This window comes from Nicotiana attenuata, unplaced genomic scaffold (genome assembly GCF_001879085.1).
Source record: "Nicotiana attenuata strain UT unplaced genomic scaffold, NIATTr2, whole genome shotgun sequence".
Taxonomy (NCBI): domain Eukaryota; kingdom Viridiplantae; phylum Streptophyta; class Magnoliopsida; order Solanales; family Solanaceae; genus Nicotiana; species Nicotiana attenuata.
In genome coordinates this window covers 17,987-25,920 of record NW_017676160.1, presented here as the reverse complement: position 1 = coordinate 25,920, position 7,934 = coordinate 17,987, and the positions used below count along the sequence as shown (strand labels likewise).

The window sequence follows — 7,934 nt, the reverse complement described above, 5'->3', positions numbered from 1 at the left end:
TAACTAACAATTAAGCGGAGTATGAAGCTGTGATTGCAGGTTTAGAATTGGCACGAGAACTTGGTATAAATTAAGTAGTGATCAAAAGTGACTCGCAGCTCGTGGTTAATCAAATGCTAGGGACTTACACAGCTAGGGAAGCAAGGATGCAGCAGTACTTAGAAAAGGTACGGGAACTGATAAAGCAATTCCAAACTTGGAAGGTCATACAGATATCGAGGGATGAAAATGTTGAAGCAGATGCCTTAGCTAATCTCGCATCAGCAGCTGATGTAGCAAAAGATGCAAATGCTGCAATTATACATTTATTTCACTCAGTTCTCGATCCAGATAAGAATGAGGTAAATTTTAATAATTTAACTTGGGATTGGAGAAACGAAATTGTTGCTTTTTTACAGTATGGTACCGACCCTAATGACAAGAAGCAAGCACATGCACTTCGAAAAAAGGCTGCTCGTTACTGTTTAAAACAAGGGAATCTTTATCGTAAGATGTTCGGTGGTCCATTAGCAAGATGCCTCGGACCTTCTCAAACGGAGTATGTAATGAGGGAAATACATGAGGGGCATTGCGGGAATCACGCAGGAGGAAGATCACTGGTTAGAACCTTGATTAGAGCAGGATATTACTGGCCTAAAATGGAGGAAGAAGCTGAAAGTTTTGTAGCTAAATGTGATAAATGTCAAAGGTACGGTAACAACATGCATAGACCTGCGGAGTTGTTACATCCGGTCATATCACCATGGCCATTCATGAAGTGGGGAATGGATATCGTGGGTCCATTACCACAAGCAAAAGGACAGGTAAAATTTTTGCTCGTACTTACTGATTACTTCACTAAATGGGTAGAGGCAGGAGCATTTAAACATGTACGAGAAAAGGAGGTCAAAGACTTCATTTGGCGTAATATCATCTGCCGATTTGGTGTACCAAAGGAGATTGTATGCGACAATGGCCCTCAATTTATCGGAGCTCAAGTCACTGAGTTTTTTGAGAGCTGGCAAATTAAGAGAATCACATCTACACCTTATCACCCAGTAGGCAATGGGCAAGAAGAATCAACGAATAAAGTCATAATCAACAATTTGAAGAAACATTTAGAGGAATCAAAGGGTAATTGGCCTGAAGTGTTACCCGGAGTTTTATGGGCATATCACACGACAACAAAGACGAGCACAGGTGAAACTCCTTTCTCTTTAGTTTATGGAGCTGAAGCATTAATCCCAGTTGAAATAGGAGAACCGAGTACAAGATTCTCACAAGCAACACAAGAGTCTAATGATGAAGAGATGCGGGTCAATTTGGATCTACTGGAAGGCAAGAGAGAAGCCGCATTAATAAGAATGGCAGCACAAAAGCAAGTGATCGAACGATATTACAACAGGAAAGCACGGTTGCGATACTTCAAAGCTGGGAACTTCGTGCTTAAAAAAAAATTTCAATCTACAAAGGCGGCCAACGCGGGTAAACTAAGTCCAACCTAGGAAGGACCCTACAGAGTTCGAGATATTGCAGGAAAAGGAGCATACGAGTTGGAAACAATGGACGGGAAGGTGCTTCCTTCGCATTGGAATGCAGTTCATTCGAAGAGATACTACTTCTAAGGAAAAACCCACGGTTAGGTATCACCATGTTAAATTATATTTGTTTTTGAATTGTTAAAATTTTACTAACGATTTTAGATGATAGGCAAAACGCTAACCCGTACTAAATGATGAGTCACGACCTGTAAGGCAAAATGGAATAAACTAAAATTCCTGGCCCAGGGTTACAATTATTCTGATAGAAATTTAAACGGGTTAAGCAGTCTTCATCTATAATCGTACCTCCGAGTCCCGTATGTATTTCCTTTTCAGGAAAAGGACCAAATGAGAGAAACTATCAAGTGCTCGAGGCTTCATACTTCAACATTCAAACACTTGGGGGACTACATAATATACACAAGTATATATAAAGAGGGCAGAGAAGATTGAAGAAAAATCAAGCCTGGAAAAAAGTCAAGTGCAGAGTAATAAAAGTCAAATGAAGTCATGAGCCAAGGCTAAGAAAATCTTTACTGTAATTAGGGTAAAAGCTGTGTACTAAAGCAGGTTGTAAAGAAAAACCTTGCATTTATTGTTCTAAAACGGGTTATAAAGAAAAACCTCGTGTTTATTATTATTTTTTTAAACAAAAAATCTGTTACAAGAAAAAATAGTTACGAGAAAGTTATAGATGTAATTTAAGAACATGTAAAGTATTATACAAAACTTGTCAAAGTCCAGAAGTAAAAATTTCTCGAAGTTATTGCAAAAAACACGTGTGTTCCTATTTCTTTTATCGTATGATCACACCATTATGAAGTTGAGACGTCTTCTTCATTAAGTGTCAAAATATAAAAGGGCCCTCTTTTATAAAACTCATGTTATTTAGTAATGGGATGAACAGAAGCATTTTTTAAAGAACAAAAATGCAGACTATTCTTTAAGTCCTTAAAAATAAAAAGGCAAGGATAGAACATACGGAAGTGCAATGATAAATAAAAGCTTCCTAATATTTAAAACTAAAGACTAAAGTATAAATTTAGTCATCGAATTGTTTATACAAAATGCCCCATAACAAGACTTGGGAACTTGTACTTCTAAAAATCAACCCTCAAGTAGTAGCCAAGGGTTTGATTACAAAAACTCTCAAATGAACCCAAAAGCTTTAAATACTGTTTTCCAAATAGGTACCTGCAAAAAGGAATTCAAAAATAGATATAAATTTTTTTACTGAGAGGAAAGGATTGAAGGAGGATCATCAGCGTGCTCAACTGGAACAGCATCACCAACGGAAGTGGGTTGATTTCCAACCATTGGAGTATCAATAGATGAAGTTTCAACTTGACTTGCAATAAGGGTCACGATTGAGCTTGAAGAGGGTGCATCACCCGAGGCAATTCCAGCGGTCATGGGGACTTCAACCGCAGAAGTTTCAATTAAGGGAACTTCACTCACGGGAACATCAACTCCGGTAGCTTCAGCTTCGGAAACTTCAATCGCGGGAGAAGGGAAGTCCAATGGTTGTTGAGCTTTTTCAATAGTCTCCATCACCTTAGCTAACTCTGACTCCAGATTAAATTTTTCTTGGCTGGCTTCAACTAAGGCATCACGACGGGAGTTCAAAAAAGCCCAGCTTATATCAACTGCAGCCTTATCTTCAAGAAGCTCATAATCTCTTTCCCAAGCAGCAATCTCATTTTTGAGACCCTCATTTTCATTCAGAGCTGAGTTATAAGAGGCTTGGAGAGAGGCATGAGATTTTTCTAAGGCCTTCACCTGGTCTTCAGAAGTTCGCAGATTTTCTTGGGTTTGAGTCAAATTCTGCATCAAATCTCCAGCATAAACTTCTTTTTGACTTAAAAGAGCTCTCAGCTCTCTAATCTCTTCACTTGATTTAGATAATTGTTCTGAGAAAGAAGACACGAGACACTCTCTTTCTTTCTCAGCCTGACTTAAAGAAGCCTTAACAACCGCAAGCTCTGAAGTTAATGCTCTCACCTGCTGTTCCAGGTTATTCTTGCTCTCTTGTAAATCTTCTATTGTTATTTGAGCACTATCAAATTGGTCCTTCCAATTAGCTGCTTTCAACTGAAAGTCACGAGCTTCCCTATCTGAATCAAGAACAGCCTTTTCAGAGTCACGTGCCACCTTCTCTAATAAAGAAATTCTGCTCATCAGCTCTGTACCAATAAGGTTGGCCTGAAAATGACAAGGAAAGAAAAATTAGAATTCTAGAAAAATTCTGGCAAAATTAAAAAAAGAAGGGGCATACCTTCAAGGTGGAATGAACTATGTCGTTCATCAGAGTCAGGCAGCTATGGCTATTCATTTTTTCTTTCTCAATTTGACCTATTAAAGGTTCAAGCCAAACATCCGCCTGACCGGATTTCCTCAAAAGGCTATTGTTAGCAGGCACTTCGATAGTCACGCTCCTCATAGCAATCCTCTTGCTTGTAGAACCCGCTTCTACATTGTGGACAGTAGAAGGAGGAGCGGTAGAAGAAGTGAAAACAACAACGGGAGGTGCAGAAGAAGTTGGAGCAGATAAGGAAGGAACCAAAGGCACGGAAGAAGTTGGAGAAGATAAAGAAGGAACCAAAGGCACGGCAGAAGAAGGAAGGGAAGGAACTGAAGGTATGGGAGTTGAAGAAGAAGATAGGGGAGGTTCATCCAAAACGGGTCCTAACTCGCCACTCTCAAAACCACTAATGAAAAGCTGGTTAATCGACTCATGAGTATCATGAGGGGTAGCAACATCATCGTCAGAGACGAGATTAACAGGCCCGGTTGGAGAAAGATGATGAGAAACTTCAGCTTCATCAGAGACGATACGTCTCCGAACTCTTGGCCTTTTCACCAAGGAACCATCCTCCTCTTCTTCGTCGGAGCTATCATCGTCTGCGGTTTTTCTTTTCAGAAGAATATCCTGAGCACTTTCTAAAGAAAGTTGGGTTCCTAAACGAGAAGCTGCAACTGCTTCAGCAGTAACACCTCGAATAGCAAAACCTGACAAAGAGAAAATTGAAAGTTAAGGCAATAAAGAGAAAAATCTTACATACGAGAAAGACAAAAACTCATACCGTGAGTCTTTACTTTCCAACCATGACGATTGGAAATAAATTTCCAAGACCTAGCCTCCATAGGAGCAATCTTCAACAATTTATCTACCCAACCACGAAAATTGGGAATGTTCTCCACAACTCCCATGGTTGCTAAAAAAAAAGAAACAAAGTTAAAGAAATTTGTAAATTCGAAAGAAAGAGGTACGGGAGAGATGAGAGACTTACGTGCAAAATTCTACTTCTAAGGAAAGGGAACGTTTTGTTCACCCACTAAACCAACTGTGGGAGCAGCAACAAATCGGGCATACCAGCCACGATCCTTATCATCTTCTGGGCTTACCAAAACTCTCTTACTCCTAGCCACTAAGGTAAAGACACCATTACGAAAAAATCTAGGGGAGTATAGATGAATTAGGTGGGAGAAGGTGAAATCAACGTTTGCTAAATTGGCCAGATGCCTTAAACAAGCAACAACCCTCCATACAAGCGGGCCAACCTGTGCTAAACAAACTTTGAAGAAATGACAGAAATCGAGAATTACTTGGTCAATAGCTGGTTTAAACCCAAGAGTAAAAGGGTATGTGTAAACGAAAGAGAATCCAGTCATATATGAAGTAATCCTCTGATTTGGATTGGGGATTAGAATGGGAAAATCATTACTCCAGTGACAATCTTTGCGAACTATGGGAGCTAAAATCTCTGTAATCATAGTGGGGTAAGCATCAACACGATCCAAACCAGAAATTTGGGTCAAGTGATTGTCTATCATGCTGAAAAGATAAATCGTTAGGGACTATTTCTTCTACCAAGGGTTCCCGTAATGGTTCAGAGGCCTCCTTGCTCTTAGAAGATGATTTTTGAGAAAAAGAACCTCTAGTTCTAGAGGAAGAACCAGGGCTAAGAGAAGGCATGGCAGAACCACCACCACGAGAGGATCCTAAGCTACGAAGTCTCCCGCCTCTTTTATGTCTAACAGGAGCATTGGGAAAATTGTCTAAAATAGGAACTCTCTTAGGGTTAGGGTTCGAAGAAGACATGATGAAGAAGAGAAAGAAGTAAACAAAGATTCGCACAATTCAAGTGTTCAAGAAAAAAGTTTTATTTGGTAAAAGGTGAAAGGAACAATTGAATTTATACTGATGGGCGACCGTCAAAAGTAAAAACGCAGTAATGGAAGGATCACAATAATGGTAACTGATACTTCATAAACAGTGAAGCTGAAAAGACAGCCTGAAAAAGTGTTGGAAATTGTGGAACCAATAAGAAGATGGCACGTGTCTAAAGCATTAAATGGAAGTGATAATTAAAGCGTCAACTCTTTCAGAACATTAATGGTGACAAAAATTCTCCTTTAATGAATTCCACTTCCCAAATATTCAAACAGATGAATAAATGAAAAGTGGGGGGACTATCTGTATTGGGAAAATTGTATTTATATGGTGATGTGTCATGGCACGTAGACTGACCAAGCAGTCAAAGAATTAAGGTTGGTTAACAGATACGAGCAACAACAGACAGGAGTAACGATAGATACGAGCAAGTTAAATGAAGAAGGTACGAGCAATCATACAAATAATTCAACGCTCGTACCTATTCAAGACATTCAAAGGTCAAGGATCGAGAAGAGACAAAGGAATGAATCTGACAGCAAAAAGAGCCCAGATACAACATTTAATGAGTATTAAATACTAGAAACATTAGAGAATATGTATTGAATGTATATGATTGCATAACGTAACATTTAAGGTCATTAATTACCCATAATTGTCTTATTATGACAAAGGGAAAATCTGTATTCCCAAAACAGCTATAAAAGGGAAAGTCACAAACAACTGTAGGGACACAAAAAAATATTACTGGAATATACTTTATTCTATTTGCTTTCTGATTATATTATTCAAAATCTCTTTCTTATATACTTTTCCGATTATCAGTAACCCGAGTTCTTCTAAATTCAAGCTTTGACCTAAAATCTAATTTTTGGTTAAACAAACATGAGCTCTAATTCTCGGCTCGTGGGCTTCGTTCTTGATATGTTCCATACCCCTATGATAGACGTGGCCAATAAATTGTGTTCCAAGTTACATTTTCTTCACCTCTAGTGCTACTTTCCTTGCTATCTCCTTTCATTTTGAGTCCCTTAAAAAAGATCATTATATAGACACGTCCAAGTTCATGAATTCCGATAAGGAATTGGCAATCCCTGGTTTTAAAAACTTGTATCCTGCAAAACTTTTGCCTAGGTTGACAATAGATCAAACTGCTACGACGAACTTTTTCTTCGAATGCATGTCGTATTAAAGAGACGAATGGTATTATGGTCAACACATTCGTCGAGATAGAACCTTTTGCTCTTCAATCTCTTTTAGATTTGAAGATAGCTCTGCAAATTTATCCAGCTGGTCCTGTGGTGAATTTTAAGGAGGGCGGTCACGGTAGAAACAGCCAATCCGAAACAGAAAGCATTATCAAATGGTTGGATGAGCAACCAAAGTAATCTGTCGTGTTTTTGTGCTTTGGAAGTTTGGCATGCTTCGAACCTGAACAGGTCAAAGAAATTGCGATTGCAATGGAGTGGAGCGGTTACAGATTCTTGTGGTCTTTACGAAGACCTCCACCAAAAGGGAAAATGGAGCTGCCGAGTAATTATGAGAATTTTGATCAAGTGCTACCGGAAGGATTAATCGAAAGGACAAATGGGGTCGGAAAAGTGATAGGATGGACACCTCAAGAAACAGTACTATCTCATCCAGCAGTGGGCGGATTTGTATCTCAATGTGGATGGAATTCTGTACTAGAAAGCTTCTGCTTTGGGATACCTATGGCCACTTGGCCCCACTTCGCTGACCAGCAGATGAATGCGTTTACGTTGGTTAAAGAATTGGGGCTGGCAGTGGAGATTCGAATGGATTATTTCAAGGATTTCGAGGGGGCATATGATCCTGATGGTATAGTGGGTGCGAAGGAAATTGAGAGTTGGATACGGCAGCTGATGGAGGATTGTAGCGAGGGTGAAATTAGGAAAAGGCGAAGAAAATGAAAGAGAAGAGCAATGCAGCAATGAAGGAGGGTGGTTCGTCCTATGTATCTCTTGGACTTCTAACTGAGGATGTCATTAATAACATTTCATGAAACTTTTGTGGGAAATGACACCGAAAAAATAACAATAATAACACTGTAATAATATTATTTGTAAGCATATACTACGAATTGGCTTGAGTCGTGCTAGGCACAGTCCTAAGAAACTATTTCAGCAATGTGAAATGTTTCTCCAGGATTAAACAAGCCCATCTCTATTTATTTAGAAGGTACAGAAATCAGCAAAATTAAATAATAAATCCAGCAAGTT

General features: G+C 39.1%; 1 pseudogene; it reads left to right on the top strand.

Moving 5' to 3' along the window:
• The first annotated feature begins 2,931 nt into the window (after positions 1-2,931).
• On the top strand, positions 2,932-7,717 carry LOC109220802 (annotated as a pseudogene).
• The last annotated feature ends 217 nt before the right edge of the window (positions 7,718-7,934 follow it).